A 7,867-nucleotide genomic window follows, 5' to 3' on the forward strand; every position below is an offset into this window, starting at 1 on the left:
TTTCATATTTTATATATTATTTAAATTATTTTTTGTTGTATGTATATTGTCAACTTTAAATAGATGTATCATTTTTAAAATATTTTGTACATTATTTATTCCAGTTTTTCTTTTTTTCATTCATAATATTTATTTTAATACTCATTTCTATTCTATTGGTTTTTTTTAAATTATTTCAAACATTTGCATGTGTGATTCATTTTAAAATTTTTCATATATTTATTGTCTTTTGATTTGTTTTACATTATATAGACTCCTAATTTCTATATTGTTTTGTATATTGATTGTTTTCTTATATTATTTCATATATTATTGTTGCATGTTATTTATTCGTCTTTTGTATTATCATGTCAATGGTTATTCATTTGAGTTTGAAATTTTGGTTATATTCTATAATATGTTTCTTTGATTAGTTATATTTTAGTTTCCATTATTTTGATTATTATTGTTTTGCAAAATAGAATGTGTGCTCATTGCTCTTATATATTTGTTAATTTGTTTTTTTTTTGTTTATACCATTTTCATTCACTAAGTATAGCACATTATTCGTGTATATTGCTCCATGTTTATAAGTTCGCCTGTCGTTCACAAGTGTTGCATTGTAATTTTCAACTTATTGTTCCAAAATTAGTTATGCCATTTTATTTTAAGTCAAACTAATGTATTTTGAGCTGGCTTTACAACTATTTATTTGAAAATTTCCAAAAAACAAAGGCGATATGTGATGTTGGGAAATTTGGGAAATCGTGCCCTAAAGTGATGGGTTTCGATTCTCCGTTTGTCTAAAATAATCAAATATCCTTTTAAAATTTCGTTCGTGTTTTCTAAATTTTAAAATAAGGCAATGTTCTATGTTTAGAAATCTGAGAAATCGTGCCCTAACGTGTTGGGTTTCGATTTTTCGTTGAACCAAATAATCGAATATCCTTTTGTAATTTTCAAATGTATGAGTTTTTGGAAATCAAGAATTGGTCGTAGCTACGAGGGTTTAAAGGATCGTTTCCTAATGTGCTGGATGTGATACTGTATTCCTTTGAATCAAGAATTGATCGTAGTTTCAAAGGTTTAAAGGATCGTGTCCTAACGTGCTGGATGTGATATTGTATTCCTTTGAAACAAGAGAGTTTTAACATCCAATTCATGTTATTCAAATGTTTTAAAAGAAATCGTATTTCAAAATATTTTTAAATCTTATGCATAAGGACATTATTTAATCAATTTGGTACCAATTTTGGGCGTAACGAGGGTGCTAATGCTTCCTCGTACGTAACTGACTCCCAAACCCATTTTTTTAAATTTCGTAGGCCAAAATTGATGTTTTAATAAAATAAAGTGTTGTATTAGGTGACCCGATCACACCTAAATACAAAGGATTGGTGGTGACTCCATACCTCATTTTAAAGTTGATCCTTATTCTCTTTTAAATTAAAAATGGTTTAGGCAGCCCCTATGAGGTAAAATGACTATGATGCCCTTATGATATGTATGACTATTTTGAGCATGCCATTTTCTATATGTTGCATACATGCATGATGTTATGATATGTTGCATGGGGATGGGTTATTATGATTGGAGGAAGTGTACTATACTGGCAGCTCTTCTACAATTATTGTTTAGTGCCGCAACAATTTCTATTTATGGAGTGTAGGGATGGGTGGGTTGATTTTACCCCCACATGGTGTGTAAGGCTAGATGGAATGGTGTGTAGAGGCTAGCTGGGTAGGATTTCTGATTGCATATTTGTATTGTGACCGCTACTGAATTAGGCTAAGGCCCACATTGATACTGATAATGTAATGGGCTAAGGCCCTAATTGAAATTGAGCTGTTACTGATACAGGCTTAGGCCAGACGATATTTCCCTATTATATGATTTACTGTTTGTTTATCTGATATTCTGGATTACACACAGTTTGCTAAATTCTCCAGTCTTAGGCGGGTTGGTGCTACGAGGGACTCAAAGGTGGTCACACAACTGCATGGACTTTCTTATTTGTTTTTAATTTATACGTATTTTAATTTGAGTATTTTTATGTAATAAGACCTCTTAAAGTTTTTATCCGTTAATCTGGGTTTTAGTCTTGATTTTTTTTGCTAGCGGTAGGACTCGAGTTTTCAAAAGATAAATGCTTTCAAAACACCACGTTTATGCAACATGTTTAACAAGCTTCCTCAAGAAAGAACGTTTTCAAGTTAATAACAATTTGATTAACAATTTGCTAAACGACTTGAATTTTAACAATGGACGAGACATTCTAAATTTTCGTAAAGAACACAAAAAGGTTAAATATAGAATGGGTTTTCAACGATATCATGTTTTGCAAAAAACACTTCAATATGACGTCGTCAGATTCGGCCATAACGTTTGGGTCGGGTTTGGGGTGTTACTTGATCACCATTAGCAAATATATCAACCATGATTCAGTTAGAAATATATAATGGTCGAACCTTCAAAACCAAACTTAACATAATGAATAAGCCATTTTCGCATGGCTTATATTTACATAACCTAAAATCAAACATAAACATAAGCTAGCCTATACATGCCATAGGTTTAAATTCAACTTATAAAGTACCGAAAACAGTTGATAGTGTGATAAACTTCGCTGACGATCCCCGAGATCGTAACTTGATTCCAAAATCTATAAAACAGAGGCAAACATACACACAGTAAGCTATCATGGCTTAGTAAGTCATAAGCAAATAAATAACTCAAATTAACCAAGCTAATTCATGTTATTATAATCACATTTAATTTCAAGCTTACAGTTTCATATACAACATATACTTTCATATATAAACTTCATCTTGGCCGAATATACATATACCTATTATCAAAGTATCATTCAATTTCAAAGCCTTAATATCATCATGTAACCGAATATATATACACTCATATGCATATACTCATGAATCAAACTTTAATATCACATACTTATGCATAACATGTGACCGAATATACTTTACAAATACACATATATTTACATTAACATCATGTACAATTTGCATCACATATTAAATAACCAACCTACCTTATTTTCAAATAGGTAATCAACTATCACATACCTGTTCACTTTAGCTCGGTTTACATATTTGATCACAACTTATCATTGCCCGTTGAACCATTCAAAATTGAATAGGATACTCCAATAATCACACATTTCGTACAATGCCAACGTCCCAGACGTGGTCTTACATGTAATCACATATCAATGCCACTGTCAAAGACAGGGTCTTACACGTAATCACATATCGATGCCAACTTCCCAGATGTGGTCTTACATGTAATCACATATCAGAAATCCTATGTCATGACATATGTATCCTAGCTATTCCTAAGGTTCGTACAGGGCTTTCGGATGTCGTAACTTAGTCAAATCAAATTCGTAAACATAGCTCCCAAGCATATTTATATTCGGCTACCACATATATATTTTCACATAGTTCATTTCAGCATTCAAAACTCGTATTTATTTAAAATTAACAACATCTATTTGCTTTTAAACTTATCCTGGACAACGGTAATCGGAATGGGACGACTAATCGACAACTTTGGTTTTCCCCCGATTCAAATCCAATTTCATTGGTTCTTGATCTAAAAAAATTCAAATTAAACTCATTCAAACATAATTTCAATTTAGTCCAAAAACACATAAATGGGAAAATTACCATTTTGCCCCTAACATTTCACACTTTTTACAATTTAGTCCAAATTGCACAAAACACATAACATGCAAAATTTGCACACACCATGCTTAGGCCGAATCTTCCTTATGTCCATACAAGTCTATACATTTCATTTACTTCACTTTTAGTCCTTCAATTCATTATTTTTACAATTTAGCCCTAATTACTCAAATTCATCAAATGGCACCATCACTATCACGGCTACTCATAGCCGGTTGAGAATCAGATGGCACCGTCCCTTGCTCGGGAGCAGGATCATTGCTTTCATCATCGTCTGCTACGGCTCTTTCGGGATCCATTTGCTATATAAAAGCACATTTTAATGTCAAGATTCATCACACTATCACAGTTCAGAAATATGACATGTATAGCTAAACTCACAAACGTTATGGTAGTCTTAGAATCGACTAAACCTGGCTCTGATACCAATAAAACTGTAACACCCCTAACTTGTAACTGTCACCGAAATAGATTAAGAGGTATTACTTAACCCACAACACAATTCAGAATAATTGTACATCAAATATCAAATTATTACAGTAAATGTCATTCATTCACATGCATTAAGAACATAAAATCGAGCATACGATACTTACACATGCATTCGGGACTAAATTAATAACATATAAAAGTGTGAACACGCCCGTGTGAGCAGGCACACGGCTTTAGACATGCCTGAGTGTCTAAACCGTGTCAAAAGAAGGTATAGCTACTAACTTGCTCACACAGATACAAGACACGCCCATGTGCCTTGGCCGTGGTCGAGCCTGACTTAGGCCATACGGCTAGCCATGCGCTCGTGTACTTTGGTCCTGTTGGACCCTGACTTACAATTGTAAGGCACCCCAGGGGACACACGACTGTGTAACATAGTCGTGTGTCACACACCCGTGTCTCTGCCCATGTGGACAAAAATAGGCCATTTGAATAGCCAATTTGCCACCCCAAATTTGGGTCAACCTACAAGCAAAGAATCAAGCATATATGCACACCATTTCAGCCAATTTTATGCCAAAACATTCATCATTTAAATCATAACAATATCAACCATTTTTCTATTTATAAACCTTACCAATTCACGCCAACATAAAATAAGATCATACCAATACATTTCCTTCCATATATCATTCAATCTCAAGCTAAACGTACGAGAACTTACCAACTAAAGCACACCCCAATTTCATATTAACATCACATACCATAAGCCATTATCAACTATGAGTTTAAAAACCAACTAGCCAAATCACATGGCTAAGTATATACATGCCATACTTCAAAATATACAATTTCAATATACCAAATTGAGATTCGATAGTTTGGTGACGATCCTCGATGATTCCCGAGCTTATAGTAGCTTCGATATCTATAAAACAATGCAAACACACAGAAAGTAAGCTTTCAAAAGCTTAGTAAGCTCGTACTAAAAATCATCAATACATAAGTACTTACAAATTCTCAAATCATCTATCAAATCTATACCAACACAATCCATATGTTCATACCAAATCAATGAGCTTCACATACATAGTATCATCTACCACATAGGTCTCGTACATACCTAAATCTTCCTGTACTTATTCACTTTCATTCTCACCTTTCGTTTAAATATTTTAAGACTTTCCATAATTTATTCGTGTTTTGAACATCTGCACACTTAGTGCTGCAACAGTTAGTCGAAGCTAGAAGGATTCTGCACACTTAGTGCCATCTCAATTAGCCGAAGCTAAGTCGCTGTAGCACACTTAGTGCCCCATATAGCCAAAGCTTGTTTAAATCACACACTTAGTGCCAAATACTATTGATTTATCATTGTATTCATCCAAACCAAACATATATTCAATGTATATATAATCAAAACATCAAAATTTACTTAACATCATGTTTTATGTATGAACTTACCTCGTACTCGAAATTGTCGACTCAGACTATTTACTCTACAATCTTTGACTTCCCTTGGTCTAAATTCGAACTCATCTTTTCTTCATCTATACGTATTAAAAATTAACACTTTTATTCACCAAAGCATTCAAAACAATCCATATACACATATTTAGGGTATTTTACAAAATAGCCATCACATTTTCACATTTTGTCACTTTAGTCCCTAAATCACAAAATCACAAAATACACATAATTTGCTTATACTCATGCTTAGTCGAATTCTCCTATCTCTCATACATGTCCATACATTTCATTTATTTCACGTTTTAGTCCCTCAAAATAACATTTTTACAAATTACCCCAAAATACTGAAATAGGCACTTTTAGCATCTAGCACACAGTTTTTACATTTTACGCGATTAGATCCTTTTATCAAATTAAACACACATACAGTTAAATTTTAATACAAAACTTTCACACATGTCAATTCACTTATAATAGGTACAGAAAATAATATTAAAATATTTTTAACTCGAATTTGTGGTCTCAAAACCACTATTCTAACTATGGTCAAAACTGGACTGTTACAGTTCTCCCGGTTGTAGGCCAATTTTGGCCCATTTACAACTTAAACCCGAATGGCCCATTTTAACCTAAACCCACTAACCCAAAACAAGACCCAATTACCCATTTAACCCATCCTCAAAACCAATTACCCATTTAACCCATCTTCAAACCCAAACTAAACCTAAAACTACCCAGTTATAATAACTAAACCTACAAATACCCAAAACTAACCCAAACAACAAACCCAATAGAGGCCCACCCTAAGCTAGCCTAATCTCGAAACCCTAGTCCCCACTTGCCTCTGCCACCACCTGCCCACTACAGCACCATCCCCTGGCACCACTTGTCCCACAGTCACCTCCACCGGCCATCAACTAACCTACAAAATCAAGCAAACACACAAGCAACAAGATTTAGGGCATTGTAAATGGCCATAAAAGAAAGCCAAGTCTAATACTTTTTTTTCTTCTTCGGCAACTCTTAAAAAATACAAAGAAAGCATTCTATTTTGAGTAAAAAGAACGATTCCAGAATATCAGAGTAAAAGAATAGCATCAAACTAAACCAAATATCAGAAATCAAAAACCCAAAGACCAAAAGTCGAAATCAAAGCCGTAAGGTGAATTTTCTATTTTCATTTCTGTTTTATTTTCGAATCTATTCCTTCCATATTTATAAATACATAACTATAAATAAAAAATAAAATTTTAAAACGTAAAAAAAACACAAAAAAATAAAAAAAACCTTTTTCGATTTTCCACGATGGCAGTGGTGGCCAGCGGCGACGGTCGGCGACGGTTCGACGATCGGATGGTGGCCGACCCTGTGGCCAAAAATCCCCCTTCCCCCTCTTCTCTCCTTTTTTTTTTCAAATGATACAAATGATTTTTTTTTTCAAAAAATTTGGCCTTATATAGCCTTCCAAAACGACGTCGTTTTGGGGGCTGCCTTTTAAACCCAAAACGACGTTGTTTTGATTTGGATCAGATCGACCCGACCCGACCGCTCAGGATCAGCGTGTTTTTGCTCCTAGGGGCTAATTGTGCGCGCAGTCCTTCAACTTTTTCTCTGATTTTTAATTACGTTTTTAGGGAGTTTTAATTTGGCCCTATAATTTGCTGCGCTTTCCAATTTGGTCCTCAATGCTGTTGCGCTTTTTGGTTGGAGGGGTTTATTTCGTTTTTAGTCCCTCCACTATTTGTGCACGTTAAATTTGGTCCTTCTCTTCTTTATTTATTTTTAAATTGCCCCCAAACTTCCATTTTAGTTTCGATTTAGTCCTTTTTCGCCTCAATTTGTCTAATACTATTATTTTTATTTTTATTTTTTTTCTTAATGTATTATTATTACTAATTATTGTTATTGCTAGTATTGTTATTATTATTAATCTTAGTGTATGTTTTATTATATATGTATGTATATATATTTTTATATATAGTATTATTTTAATTACTTTATTTTAATATTATTATATTATATTTACTTTTTGTCTTTCAATATTATTATTATTATTATTATTAGTAGTAGTATATGTTTTATTATATATGCATATATCTTTAATATATATATACGTATATATTTAGGTAGTATTATTATTAATTGTTTTGTAACATTATTATTATTATTTCTAATATGTATATATTATGTAAATATTCTAATACTATTTTATATATATATGTCATATATGTTATGTATATATGTTTTTAATATCATATTTTTTATATATTATTATG

Source organism: Gossypium hirsutum, chromosome A10, assembly GCF_007990345.1.
Source record: "Gossypium hirsutum isolate 1008001.06 chromosome A10, Gossypium_hirsutum_v2.1, whole genome shotgun sequence".
NCBI lineage: Eukaryota > Viridiplantae > Streptophyta > Magnoliopsida > Malvales > Malvaceae > Gossypium > Gossypium hirsutum.